The sequence below is a fragment of the Prinia subflava genome, chromosome 2, assembly GCF_021018805.1.
Source record: "Prinia subflava isolate CZ2003 ecotype Zambia chromosome 2, Cam_Psub_1.2, whole genome shotgun sequence".
Lineage (NCBI taxonomy): Eukaryota > Metazoa > Chordata > Aves > Passeriformes > Cisticolidae > Prinia > Prinia subflava.
The window spans coordinates 105,203,968-105,217,072 of NC_086248.1; positions in this window are offsets into that span (position 1 = coordinate 105,203,968).

Genomic DNA, 13,105 nt, shown 5'->3' on the forward strand with positions numbered 1-13,105 from the left:
ACCAGTGAGTATACTGACCCCTGGTCCAGTCCTGAGCACCTCACTAGGCAAATCTGTTTGCCTTGAAGGTGAGGAAGAAATGCACACACAGAAGAGAATCCTTTTTTTTTTTTTTTCTTTTAATGGCATTGCACATTACTGAGCGAATTGTCAACTCTGTGCTTTACCAGACATGGACACAGCAACTTGATCAAGGTCCAGTTTCCTAAGCCCTAACTCTGAACTCCTACTTTGGTGAATTTTGATTCTCAGTTCTAATGCTGCTCCTCAGTAAATGCCTTTTTTTTTTTTTTTTTCTTTTTTTTTTTTTAACATCTAAATGTCCTTGTATCTGAGAAGGAGATGGAAGAAAAAAAATGAGAAGTGCAGTGAGTGATTTCACATTCAAATAAAAGAGGTGCTGTACTTCAGGAAGTTATAAGCACCTGCAAACAGGAGTTTATGATGAAAATGCCTTTTCAACCATAACTATAGCATTGTAGTAGTAATGCTATAATACAATAAACTATCCTATTAAATATAAAGAGTTAGATTTAATAAGACAGTGGTTGTATATTAAATAAATGCCAAATTATTATTAAAAATGTTTTTACTGAGGTTTAACAACTCTGTCTTATACTTGCTGCCTTATTACCCCCAAATAAAATGCATGTACAAGAATATGTATTTAAACCATTGCATAAAGCACACAAAATGAAAAGTTAAAAAAGGGTTATTCAGATCTGGAAGGAACCCAGCCTTTGAAAGGTAAAGTTCAGAGCTTTGGGTTAACAAGAACAAAACAATAGCTGAAGTGACAGAAATTTTATGGTGCTACTGTAGCAAAATCCTTGAGGACATTTGAGGCTGGGGGCTTTTGGTTTGTTTAGTTATTTGTTTAGTTTTAGTTAATTAGTTTAAGTCTGTAAATTTAAGTTAAATCAAGGTGGCTCAGAAAAGAGATTAACCTTAAGAAACCTCTGTTTCTGGCCAACAAGAGATGGAGGAAATGTTGCAGCAGGCAAGCAAAAATGCATTGTTGACAAATGACTCCATTTATAGTCCAGATTTCGGACACCTTGTCCTTAGTCACCAGTGACATCTAATTTGTCCCTAAAAAAACTAGCCCTTACATCTTTGTTACTTTAGGCTTTAGGTTAAGACATGTGGATGTCCCTCATAAATCTGATCTCCTATAGGGCCTGTCTCCTTCCAGTAGCTTCCCAGTTGAGGGAAAAAACAACAACAAAACCCAAACCCCACCATTCCCCATTCTTTTCCTTCTTGTTCCAAAGACCTCATCAAGAATCAAGAAATTGTCCTAAATTTAGACATGTTAATCCCACGGTGTTTGTGTGAAATAGGTTAGTCAGACTGAGAACAAAAGGGAGGGAGCAGAAAGCTATAAAAAGCAAATGAAGGAGAGAAAAAAATATATCCACTGTACTTCACTAGCCAGAATCACTGTGGGTATACACCATACAGGGACATCCGTCAGCACCAATCAATACATGTGGTGTTAGTCATGGATGATAAATTTGAAAGGGATTATAACTGTAAACAGTGATCAATAGAGACTTGCTGGAGGAGACAGAGAGGAAAAAACAACCTTAAAATGTTACACGGTTAATAAAGTAAGGGGTCAGTCTTAAACAAAACTCCAGTGAGACCCACTTATTTCAGAGCTGTTTCTACAAGGAGGGGGAAAAAAGCCCTACTGATTTTCATAAAGCAATTGCTACTAAAAGGGCACATTATTAATTTACAGCATATTTGCTGATCCCTCTCTTTCGAAGTCACATCCTCCATTAATGTTTGGTTGGAGATGTTTTGCTGGATATAAGCTGGCATCCCCCAGACCCCCAGAGAGAAGCTTGCTTTCCTCCTTGCTCTGCCCCCCTCCTTCCCCCCCTCCTCCCCTACCACTGACTTCACTATGGGCACATGAGTGATCAGAGCATTCACAACGGTGACATTCCCCTCTGCAAACAAATTCATCCAGGGCTTCAAGTAAAAAATGCAGAGAGCCTGTGCTGTTCACCCACAGATGAATGGAACTATCCGTCTTGTCACCAGGGGTCGTAGCAAGAGGTTACTGCAAGTATATACCTTGGCTTCTGTGCTGACGTTTGCAAGCAGCTCCCTTGAAAAAAATAAAATAAAATAAAATAAAAAATCCTGCCATATCAAGCACTTATCCAGTCCCTCTAGAACCCTTCTCAGATCATGTCTTTCCACACCTTTGGAGTCACAGCTCCAGGCTTGACATATATATTTTTTTTCTGCTGACCTTTTAGCGTCCTTTCTGCCACAGTGTGTAAACCATAAGCTGATATATGAAGGCAATTTTTAGTGGTGCCACTTGTATCTGAGTGATTGCACACGCTTTACGTTTCTGGCCTGCCACCCTTCCACCTTTTGAAGATCTCTCTATTTCTTTTAAAGGAACTGCAACAGAGGTGAAAGGAAGTTTAACTGCTTCAAGACTTTGATGGCCCAGGAGCACCTGTTTTGGGTTTTCAAGAAGATACGCTGCAGATTGGCTGACCAGTGCTTATGCTCAAACACTAAATCTTTCTTTGCTTGCATATAGACCTGCAGGGGTTGAAGGAGGGGAGAGGAAAGGCTGTGTAAAGCATTTTCCCAAATTTAAGCTGGCAGAGATCAGTGATCACAGCAGGGCAGCTTTGCAAATATGTTACCAATAAGCTCCAAAGATCTGGAGTTGCAGCCGCAGGGACTGCGGCTTACAGGGCATGGGCCTCTGAAGATTTTCATCGCGGGAACGGGGGGATTCCAAATCTTCCTCTGGGAAGATTTGCAGCAGATGGCTTCATGAAGTAATTTTTTTGTTGCCTCTCTGCTTCTCCCTATCCCGGTCACAGCGCTGGCAGGGAATCACTCAGGAGGACACAAACGACAAAGTGGCATCAGGCATTCCTTACAGATTTGCTGCACACCGCAGTGGTAAAATCCCACACAGCCACAGGAGCACACACAGAGGCATTTAATATTGCAGCAGTCCCTTCCTAATTCACTGGAAAACTAGAAATGTATGAGCAATGAAGTAGCAAGCCAAAGAGGATCACCTTGAGGCCAAGATGACCCTCTCCAGGATCACCGCCGCCTCTCCTCAGGCAGCAGAAGCACCACCTTGCAAATGTGGAGCCTCAAAACCACACAGCATCCTAAAACAGGGTCACCATCTCAAGTGAAAGGATGGATGTGCTTCAGAGCCTGCAGAGTCCTTGTCACCAGCTACAGCTGCATGAACAGAGGATTTGACTGCAGCTACTGTGAACTCCTTTGATCCCAAATCAACAGCAGAACTAAGAAAAGTCCATTTTTTGTGCTCACATCTCCTGTTCAAAAAATGGTTACCAGGTTGGCGAAGGAATAAGAAGCTGATCTGCCAAGGAATGATTGCAGAGAAAGTAGTTGGGAAGTCTAAGGAAAAGTGTAACTCATGAGAAATGAGGGGGATTTGGAGAAGAGATGAAGATGGTACCACCAAAGGGATGTTGAGATTTGGTAAAAAAAAAAAAAAGTTGAAAATTGTTATGGGGGAGCAATTCCAATAGATCCAACCCAGAGCCTTGTCTGAATCACCTGAACACTATGCGTATAAAGCAGGGAGGAGCGGGTGCAGGATAAAGTTACAGAGTAAATGCCAAAAACCTATTACTTTTTAGCAGCAGAAGCAGAGGACCACATGGCTGCCTCCAAGTGGGGATGGGAAGTTTCCAGCCTAGCAAGTTGCTGCGTAGTTGCCATGGGCACAATTCGTGCTCAAGCTGTGCGCAGAGGCCAGGATTTGGCTTGGAGCCCCTGGGTTAAACATTACCTTTACAACCTTGTGCGGCACCTTTCTTGGGCAGGAGGGTGAGGGAACAAAATTCCAAGGGACTGCCTGACTGGTCACCAGCAGAGACCCCCTTGAGTACTCCCATGGCACGTCACTTGTGTTACATGTACCAGAATAAGGGAGGGAGGAGAAAGCACCAGGCAGAGAACCGACAAAAAGCGTTGACTCTGTCCTCCTTGGGTCTGATCCAAAGTCTGCTTTCATCACACAGTCATTGATTTAAGAGTCGGAATGAGCCCTTTCTTCCAATGGGAGCTGGATTCCCAGCTGCCCTTTTTTCAAATGCTGGCCTGGGCATAAAGGGAGTACAAGTAATTTTCATTTCAAAGAGGGCTGCAATTGTCCTGTATTTTAATGGTGGACACTAGGAGTGGCCTCTTCTGTGTGCCGATGGGAAACATCACCCACCCCAGCTCACCTCCAAGGGCCCTTCCTCCCCCTCCAAGGCATCCCTGGTACAGCCCAGGTTAGCAAAGGGGCAAAGCCCTGGGGGCCAGACAGGCATAAAGCTGTGGTTCCTGTGGATGGCTGTAGACTCGCACTAGTGGTCTAGTGACCCTGATGATATTGATGACAATTAGTAGACAGAGATTAAAATGGAAATGAGGGAAGGATTCGTCTGTCACTTTATCCATCAGCTGCAGCTTGCCCCAGGCAACAGACACACACTGGGCTTTTTGTTTTGTTGTTATTCCCTTGTTCAGCTCAGTTGGTTTCAGCGGTTTGCTTAGTTATTACTAATTTTTTCTTTAAACTGCTATAAAAAGGGGTTTTTGTCAAATATCCACCACTGACAACTCACAGCACTGAGCATGCAAACCATCCCTGGATGTGCCTGCTCTTGCTGCCTGCCTAGTGCTGGGGGTGTTAAGAGCTCCACTTCCTTCTGCCTTTTTCAGTAGTTTATGTTTCTTGTGTTATTTTCATACCTGGGAAAGCAATTGAACTGCTGGGCTGGAGCCTGAAGGTCTCTGTTTAACTACAGCCATGGCAATGGCAGTACTAAGTTACTGTATGGCTGTGACTCTTCAGGTTGGATGTCACTTGATGGGGAGTCAGTGTGATGTGTCCCCTCTGAGAAACCTGTCTCATCCACCCTCTTCTCCCAAGATTGTAAATTGCCATTTCCTGATATTGGGAGACACATCCCCTAAATTTTTCCTGAGATTACAACTTGTATATTCATCTTGAGGGACACTGGGAGGTTTTGTTTAATCCTAAAATGTCACAGCTTGGGAGAGAGAGAATCCTTGTGCAGCTGCTATAAAATTCTAGCCCACAATTGCCAGACCATTTGGGTTCAGTAGTCCACCCAGAAGGAAAAAATAGTAAAATATCATTAAAACATGCTCCTGAAGCTCTTCCATGGTCTGCAACATTGATCTGTCTTCATGGCACAAACACTTCCCTTCTGCTTTCTTGTTCTCTCCTGTATCTCCTCTGCCAGAATATATCTCCAGGATGCAATTTTGTAACTTTCATTAACACCCCATTCCAGTATTGTGTATACCCTACATGTGATAAATAACGAGCAGCAACACAGACAGAGAGGCACCCTCCCCCTGAAGAAAAAGCAGATTCAGTATTCATAAAGTATTAGAGAGCAGGCTCACATCTGCCACGGTCTTTTCATGGCTTCTTCTGTCACCAGCTCTGCTGATTTGCTCCCGGGAAAAGCCTGGGCACAGGCATGGCAGGAGCCAGGGAGCAGAGCTCGGGTCTCCCCTCCCCACACACACAGACACACTCTCCAGCTTCCCGTGGGACAGAGGCAAGTAAATAGAAAAGATGCCTCTGCTGCCATCGGGCACTGGCACAGAGAGAGCTCCTTGCACTTAGCACAGGCAGAGCAATTAAGGGCTCGCTCCTTAAGCTTAAAAAGTCCACGCTGTGGTCCTGGTCCTGCAATGAGATGGATGAATGGTTGTCATTCACGCAATTTCACTGTAGATCTTAAAAGAAATTGTTGTAAATCTGTGATTTCCCAATGGGAATGCAATCACTGTTGTAGGCTGAAATCTTGCTGGAAAGAGGGACGGGGGCAAGGCAGCAGGTATTCTGCTACACCACCAGAGGAGTAGGGAAAGATTTCTACCTCCATCCACACATTTCCCAGTTGGGACTAAACCTGAACAACCTGATTTATTACACCTGCTTTTCACGTGGTTAGCTGCAAATGTTTCTCAGGTTTCTACTGCTGTTGATGGACTACTGACTAATCAAAAAGTCAAGAGTGCAAATTTGCAGTACTGGCTGCTAGCCAGTTTGCCCATAAAAGGTTTCCAAATGGTCACTGAGCCCTTAACCCTGATGAAAACAGCAACAAAGACACTGCCCCAAGCTCTTGCTCCTGCCACAGCCTCCCTCTCGCTTTGTTGCATGCAAACATCATTGAGTTGCTTTTTTTTTTTTTTTTTAAAGAGTACAATTCCAGAACATGCAGCAGATAGGCCTTTCTACTCATTAAAAGCTACATGTGGGTGTGAATTATTTTATATCCTCCTTGGAAATTATCAGACCACCTCAGAAAATGATTAGTTTTCGCATAAGGTGCCAGATCCTCTGGTCCATTTAGGCTGCTTTATGCCACTTTGATGGCTCAGCTCAGCCCTAAATAAAACAGGCTTAATTATCCTTAGGATTTCTCCTGCCTTGGGAAATCTCCAGGTAATGTGGAAATGCCACAGGGACTCCTACACCACCACAGCTATTAGCGGCAGCGAGCAGTGGCGGGGAATATCCCCACGCCCCATTGATTTCCTGCTGCCGTGGCTGTGGGCATCTGGCACAGATGAGGGCCACCCTCGGGCTAACGCTGTTTATGCCAAGGAAAAGCCTGAGAGTGGGACAGCCCCAGGACCACGGCTTGAAAATAACCTTGTGAGGCTGAGCCTAAATCAAACATGGAATACATACAGCTTGGTGTGAATGCCACACTCCAAAAGTCCATGGCTCGTGGGAGAAAAGGGGCTCATGGCTTTGGAAAATGTCTCCTCTTGTTTTGAAAAGCCCTCACTCTTGCAGGAATACAAGGGACATGGAGATGTCCCCAGCCTCAGAAAATGCGTCTCTTCTCAGAAAAAGACCCATGCCTGCCACTGTCACCCTGATCACAGGCAGTCCCACTCCAAAGGATGCCAAGCCCAGGGTGCTTCTCTTACACAGAGGCTGCACAGGAGAACTCCCCTGGCCCCATAGGCCAGGCAGTGGGAGCTCCTCTGCAGACACAGACAAGAAAAGGGTCTTTCAGGGCAAATTTCTGCTCATTCTAAAGAAGATGCCTAGAGGTTGCTAGCAGAAACACCATCACACACAGAAGTGGGTGACCAGCTCACAGGTTTATGTTGTAGGCACTCATGTCTCCTCCTGGTATTTGGGGTAGGATGCGTAGGTCTGCAGGTCTGTCACCTGTATCCATGACAAAGAAGAGGCAATGGACTTACACAGGGACACTGAACGCAGCACAAAGAGTAGGGACACATCTTCTTGGCAGAAACCCACACCCTCTTCCCACCGCATACACCAGGCAGTTCACTGCCATCACGAAGCCAAGACAGGGTTATTTGGGAGCTCACGTTTCACTCGCCTTTGTCTGTCTGCCTTCCTGAATCTGCAAACATCACTGCCTTAGAGCAGATCTGTGTCACATTCACAAAGCCAGAATTTCTGCATCATGCTTGAAGGAAAGCTGAGATTTTGACAAAACTGTTGGGCAAGCTCCCCTCGCACTAGAGAAAGTTTCTTATGCACCACGGGCGAGTGGGCGAGGGAATTTGTTGAGACCTGTCGTAGCACCAACAAGAACTAAAAAATCTTGCAGCAGCTACTGCCATCTGAGCCTGTCAAATTCCACTGCAAACAATATGTCACTCTGCTGGGGAGGCGGCGAACAATCTGAGGGTGAGAAAAAGGGACGTCTGAAGTATCCAAAAAACTCACTCCAAAGGTTTTTAAAAAGAAGAGAGCTCATCCACGCACACGCACATGCACACACACGGTGCCTCTGGCCAACAGAGAACTGCAGCTTCCATGTTTTCACCAGTTTTTAAAGTATTCCCCTAGCCCCTTGGTTCCAGTAGGATAATGTCGATTCTGGCACATCTTTCTTAAATTCATGGCCAGAGAGCACAAATACTGATGGAGTAGGCAGGGTGCAAAAGCTGTCTACCTTTCTGCCAGTGTGCAGGATAACAGGCCCTAAAAGGACCAGGCCCTTTTCTGACCAAACTCTGGTTTAACCAGGTTCTGAACTGTACACTGGCAGAGGTAACATCATATGCTTTGCTCCTGCCGGGGCATTTGAAGAGTTTAAAACAGCTGAGAATAGGGAGGAATGGGAACGTCAGAGCACCAGCCAATGGCCCCATGCTCCAGCAGCATTTTCCTCTTCTTTCAAACTCTTTCTCCCTCAGAGCTGCATGTGTTGTCTTCCACACTTCTTCTCTTCCCCACCATATGCAGTATTCCCAGCAAGTAAACCTTCTCCTCTGGAGGTACCCAGGAATGCTGCCAGGCTGCAGAGGAGAGCAGGGAAGCCCCCTTGCACTGGCCTCTCACCAAAGGATTATTAGCCAGCAGGATTTTCCAAGGTTTTTCTACTCTTTTCAGGCTGAGTGTTAATGATTTTCCATTAACTGGGTTTTAATATCCCAATGCTTTTTACTACATCAGAGCCTTACAAAAGATACCATGGTAAAGGATATCTTTTGGAACATATTCCCAAGAAACACAAAGCTGACAGTTCCCATCTGCTTTACGAATTGGCCCTTCCAGCAAAGGAAAATCCACAGGCAAGGGAATACGGCTTCTGACTTAAGTGCAGTGCTCTATATAAAATTTAGGGGGAGGAGGGTGATATTCCTCCCATGATATCTGTTAGCATTGTCTCTAGGAAGGAAGAGGCAAGCAACATAATCATACAACAGCTTTGCCACAGAGAGAGAAATATCCTGGAAAACATGCCTTGAATTAAAACCTGACAGTCTAAGAAGAAAACAGAAAATTAGAAACCCGTGTCCATTGAAAAACAGACTAGAAACAAAACAGATCAACAACTCACAGAGCAAAACAGCATACAAATTGAAGCAATCAATAGGAATAACAAGAAAACCAAAGCTGAGGATCAAAACCTAAAGCACACTTGCTAAGTCTGAAATAACCACATTTCTCTCTGAAATGTGAGGCCAAAGCTGCTTCTTAAGGACAAATCATTGATGTTAATTACCTGCACAGGTTTGGAAAGTGAAAGCAGAAACCTCAAGTTCTTTCAAGGGAGACAGAGTGGAAAAGGACATCTTTCCTTCAGTGTGCCAAAGCAAGAGTTTTTCTTCTCCCCCCACTCCAACCCCAGCAATTGTTTCATAACCACAAACATAGCCAAAACCAACTCCCAACTCCCCAGCAAAATACCTGAGTTGTAGTACTGACTTCTCAGAATAAACTCACTTAAATCTACACATTTGAAAATTATAAGAAACCTCCTGAAAACATTCAGCTAATGAAACCAAAGCTTTTGTCATGAACACTGTATGTCTGAGCACACCAGACCTTCCTAGCCTGTAACAAAATTCCCAATTTCTCAGGCAAGCACAAAACCACCTTCTGTGTCGCCTATTTTAGTCGCAGGAGCACCTCTTCTCCCTTGTCAGGTACCATCTCACAGCCCCGTGGAGTCTTGTTAACTTTCTACCTTTTGTGCTTCTCACTGTTCAAAGATTTCTAAAAACTGCACACAAGAAAGAATTGCAGAGAAACTTGTCAAGGCCGGTCGGTCTAAAGTTGGACCTATCAACCGTCATTTGCTTTAGGAACAAACACAAGCAATAGCCTCTTGCCCCTTTTCTCTGACTGTCAGCACAGAAAGGGGAATCTCTGAAAACAATCTAAACCCCATTTTCCCAAGCACCAGTTAGCCCAAGAACAACTACATTGAACCTTCAATTTAATATCCCCAAAATTGCTATATTTTTTCTTGTTTCATATAAATCCGATTTGTCCAGCTATATTTCAGGTTTTCACAAGCTGATTGAGGTATGGTTTAAAAGAAATATGATCCTCTGCCTTTTCAAAGGGATGGATATTTTTATACTGAGATATATTCCCCTCAGCACGGGTCCAAACACAATCATCACCTCGAAAGGGAACGCTTTCCTTTTCCTCGAAAAGGAACATGCCCAGGAGAGGAGGAGAGAAGCGTACCTGGCTTCACAGCATCTGTGAGCAGCACCCTGAGAATAAAACCAGGTTTGCCCCCCGGGGACTTCCTCAGCCAGTGGCGTGCGTGCCTCTGGCTGCAGCAGGAACGCCCTTAGCAAAGGGATTACTGGTCACACCTCTTCCCGCTGTGCCTAACCCTGGAGGCTTTGCCTGCAGGCATCACTGATGCAGGCAGAGATTAAAAACATATATAGGTAGGGACACAAGAAAGGGGGTGAAAAAAGATGAAAAGGAGGGGGGGCGGGGGGGAAGAGAGAAGTGAATATATAGGGAAAAAAGGCGTAGGACACCTGGAGTCTGGCCATGCCTTAGGGAGGCCAGTGGGTGCCCCAGCCATGCAGCTGAAGGGCAGCAGTTCTCACCTCAGCCTGCCAAGTGCCTACTGGAAAGGCAGGCAGTGCGGAAAGGAATCCTGTTAGGGAATAGGATGACGCCAAGCAGTTGTCTTTCTCTCTGTTTTTAATGCGCCCTTACCACTGCGCTGGCATTTCAAGGAGCCTGTGCACCGCGCCTCGATGGAGAGCCCAGCCTCGGCTGCTCCCGTGTGTCTGACAGGCTCATCCTGAAAGGCACGGGAGCAAGGGGGAGCCAGGTGCGGAGAAAAACCTCCCTGGCACGTGCCTGATCCACATCATTTCACAGTTTTCAGGAAACCTGGCGGAGAAGGCAGAGCTCAGCATCAGAAATACGCAACCCTGAGCTCATCACTGAGGAACAGGGGCCACCGCCGTCCTTCACCCCCACAAACAGCCACGATCCCGTTAAACAAAGCACAACTGGAGTTAACTTGGCCCCTTTGTAATGTATTTGTCAGCGGTCCCATCCCTCTTTAGGCTGTTGAAGCTGGCGACAGCTCGATTTACCACTTGAAGAGGGCTCTTGGGAAGTCATCTGCTAGGCTAACTGTGGGAGAACGGTATTTCAAAGGGACAGATGCAAACTCTCTCCTTTCTCCTCAACATTCCTGATGTGAATATCTTGGAAAGATCCACTTCAGCTGGACACGGCAAGCTCCATGTCTCCTGCTGCCTCAGGGGTGTTTCAGAGGAGACAGCATAGGATCCAGGTTAAAAATCTTGGTAAGCTATCTGCCAGATCCTGCTGGTTTTTAAGTTTGGCCCTAAGACAGCGAATTTGGGGGTCTTCAAACGTGCCTGATAGGAGATGCTTACTCATTTTTGGGTGTTGTTTTGTTTTATTCATGTGAGGGTCTCCTGTCCCAAATCCTTGGGTCATTTTAATTGGTCAAACTTGATTTACCCCTCGTTTCGGTGGGGGAGGCTAGCACTAAGTAACTCAATCTATCCATCAGTTGCCAGGCAAAGTCTGGAGCAGGCAAAGAGAGGCAGCAAACAGAGTAACTTTGGGGCAAGGCTGAAGAAGGCATCTGAGAAACTTTCATTTTCAGAGGATACACAGGGCTGGCTGGCAGCATGAGCGAGGCTCTGAGCTGGAGCAGATGGGCTCTGTTTTCTCACCTGAAAAGATTTCTTTGGAGCAATGTGCAAGTGGTATTGAAGGTAAAAGAAACAAAACTGCGGTTTAGAAGTGCAATCACAGATGTAACAAAGAATAAAGTACAGCGGTTTTGAACAATCCTCCTTCAGAAACATAGCTACTCCCTGTGGAAAAGCATGAAAATGGCTCCATAGGAACTAGAAAAGGCAGGAAATTGGGGAAATACTAACTACAGATTTGGGAGTTTATATGAATGACCGGGACAAGACTGTAGGGCTAGACAGTGCATCCCTGGCACAGAAGTTGTAGGAAATCTCTCTGCAAAGACAGTTGGTCAAACTGAGCAGAAGCCAGAGCAGATATGTATGCGATCTTATAAGGCTCCTCCTGCCCTGTGAACAGAAAAAGTCAGAAAATTTTGCATTTGTAATCACTACCTGGGCAAATGGTGTGAGGATTTTGGTTGACGTTCAAAATCATGTTGTTGAGAACAAAATTACAAAAGCATCTGCTTACATAAAGGGATGAAATTATTTAATTGCTTATACACTTCTGCTAGAAGTCAGATAATAAACAAGAGGAATTAGAACAACTGATTTATGAGCACAAATTTCACGTGGTTAATATTACTAGGAAAACTCACATGATCAGGACATGCATAAGCCAACCCAGCAGGCTCAAGTGTGCAAAACAAAAAAAAAGGGATGCAGTGCGCCATCTCAAAAATCTCATCACTTTCTGCAAGTCTGTGCAAATAAAGGCTTTACTTTGTAAAAGATTTCAACTGAAAATAGCTGGTGGGTCTGTGCTCTAACAAACACACTGGAAGGAGTGAACTACTTGGTGCCTGCTACCCGACCAAAACAGTGTAAAAAACACGATGACCAGCTTCTTTAAAGACTTATTTATCATGTGTTGGTAAAAAAAGCTGTGTTAACATATGGGACTTCAATCTGAATGGCATATGCTGGTGTTCTCAGGCTACCAGCACTAAAAAGTCCTCAGAATTTCAAAAATTACAGGCAGCCAATTTCTTAACTCAACCCAGCTTGGGGTAGGCTGCCTAATGAGAGATCCAGAGGAACTGATCCCAGATGTTAAAAATTAATGGTTACTCCAATGCCAGTGATCATGACTCGATCGTATTTGTTGTCAACATCTAGACTCCACTCCAAAGCAATGCGTGTGTTTATGGGCATTCTAGCGTGTACATTCACATAGCTGCTGTTGGACAAAACTCGTTCTCACAATACTGAAATAATTATGAGCAATATCAGCTACAGAGGGGCCTTTTCATGGTAATCAGGAAAGTGTTAAGAATACATTTGTAGATTTCAAAGGCCGCAATTTCACAACCAAGAGGCAAACTGACAGTATTTAAAAATTTCTCTCAGTTTAAAAGTAGACATAGAATGAAAACACATTTGTTTCAACACAAAGCACTAATGATATAAAGGAATACTGATAATAACAATTATAAACCAAAAGCTAATAACTCTAGGAACTAGACAAAGGGAGCCAGAAAGGGGGGGAAAAAGAAATCAATGAGGAAAGGATATCTGGGACTTTTAAAAGCATGTTGAGAAC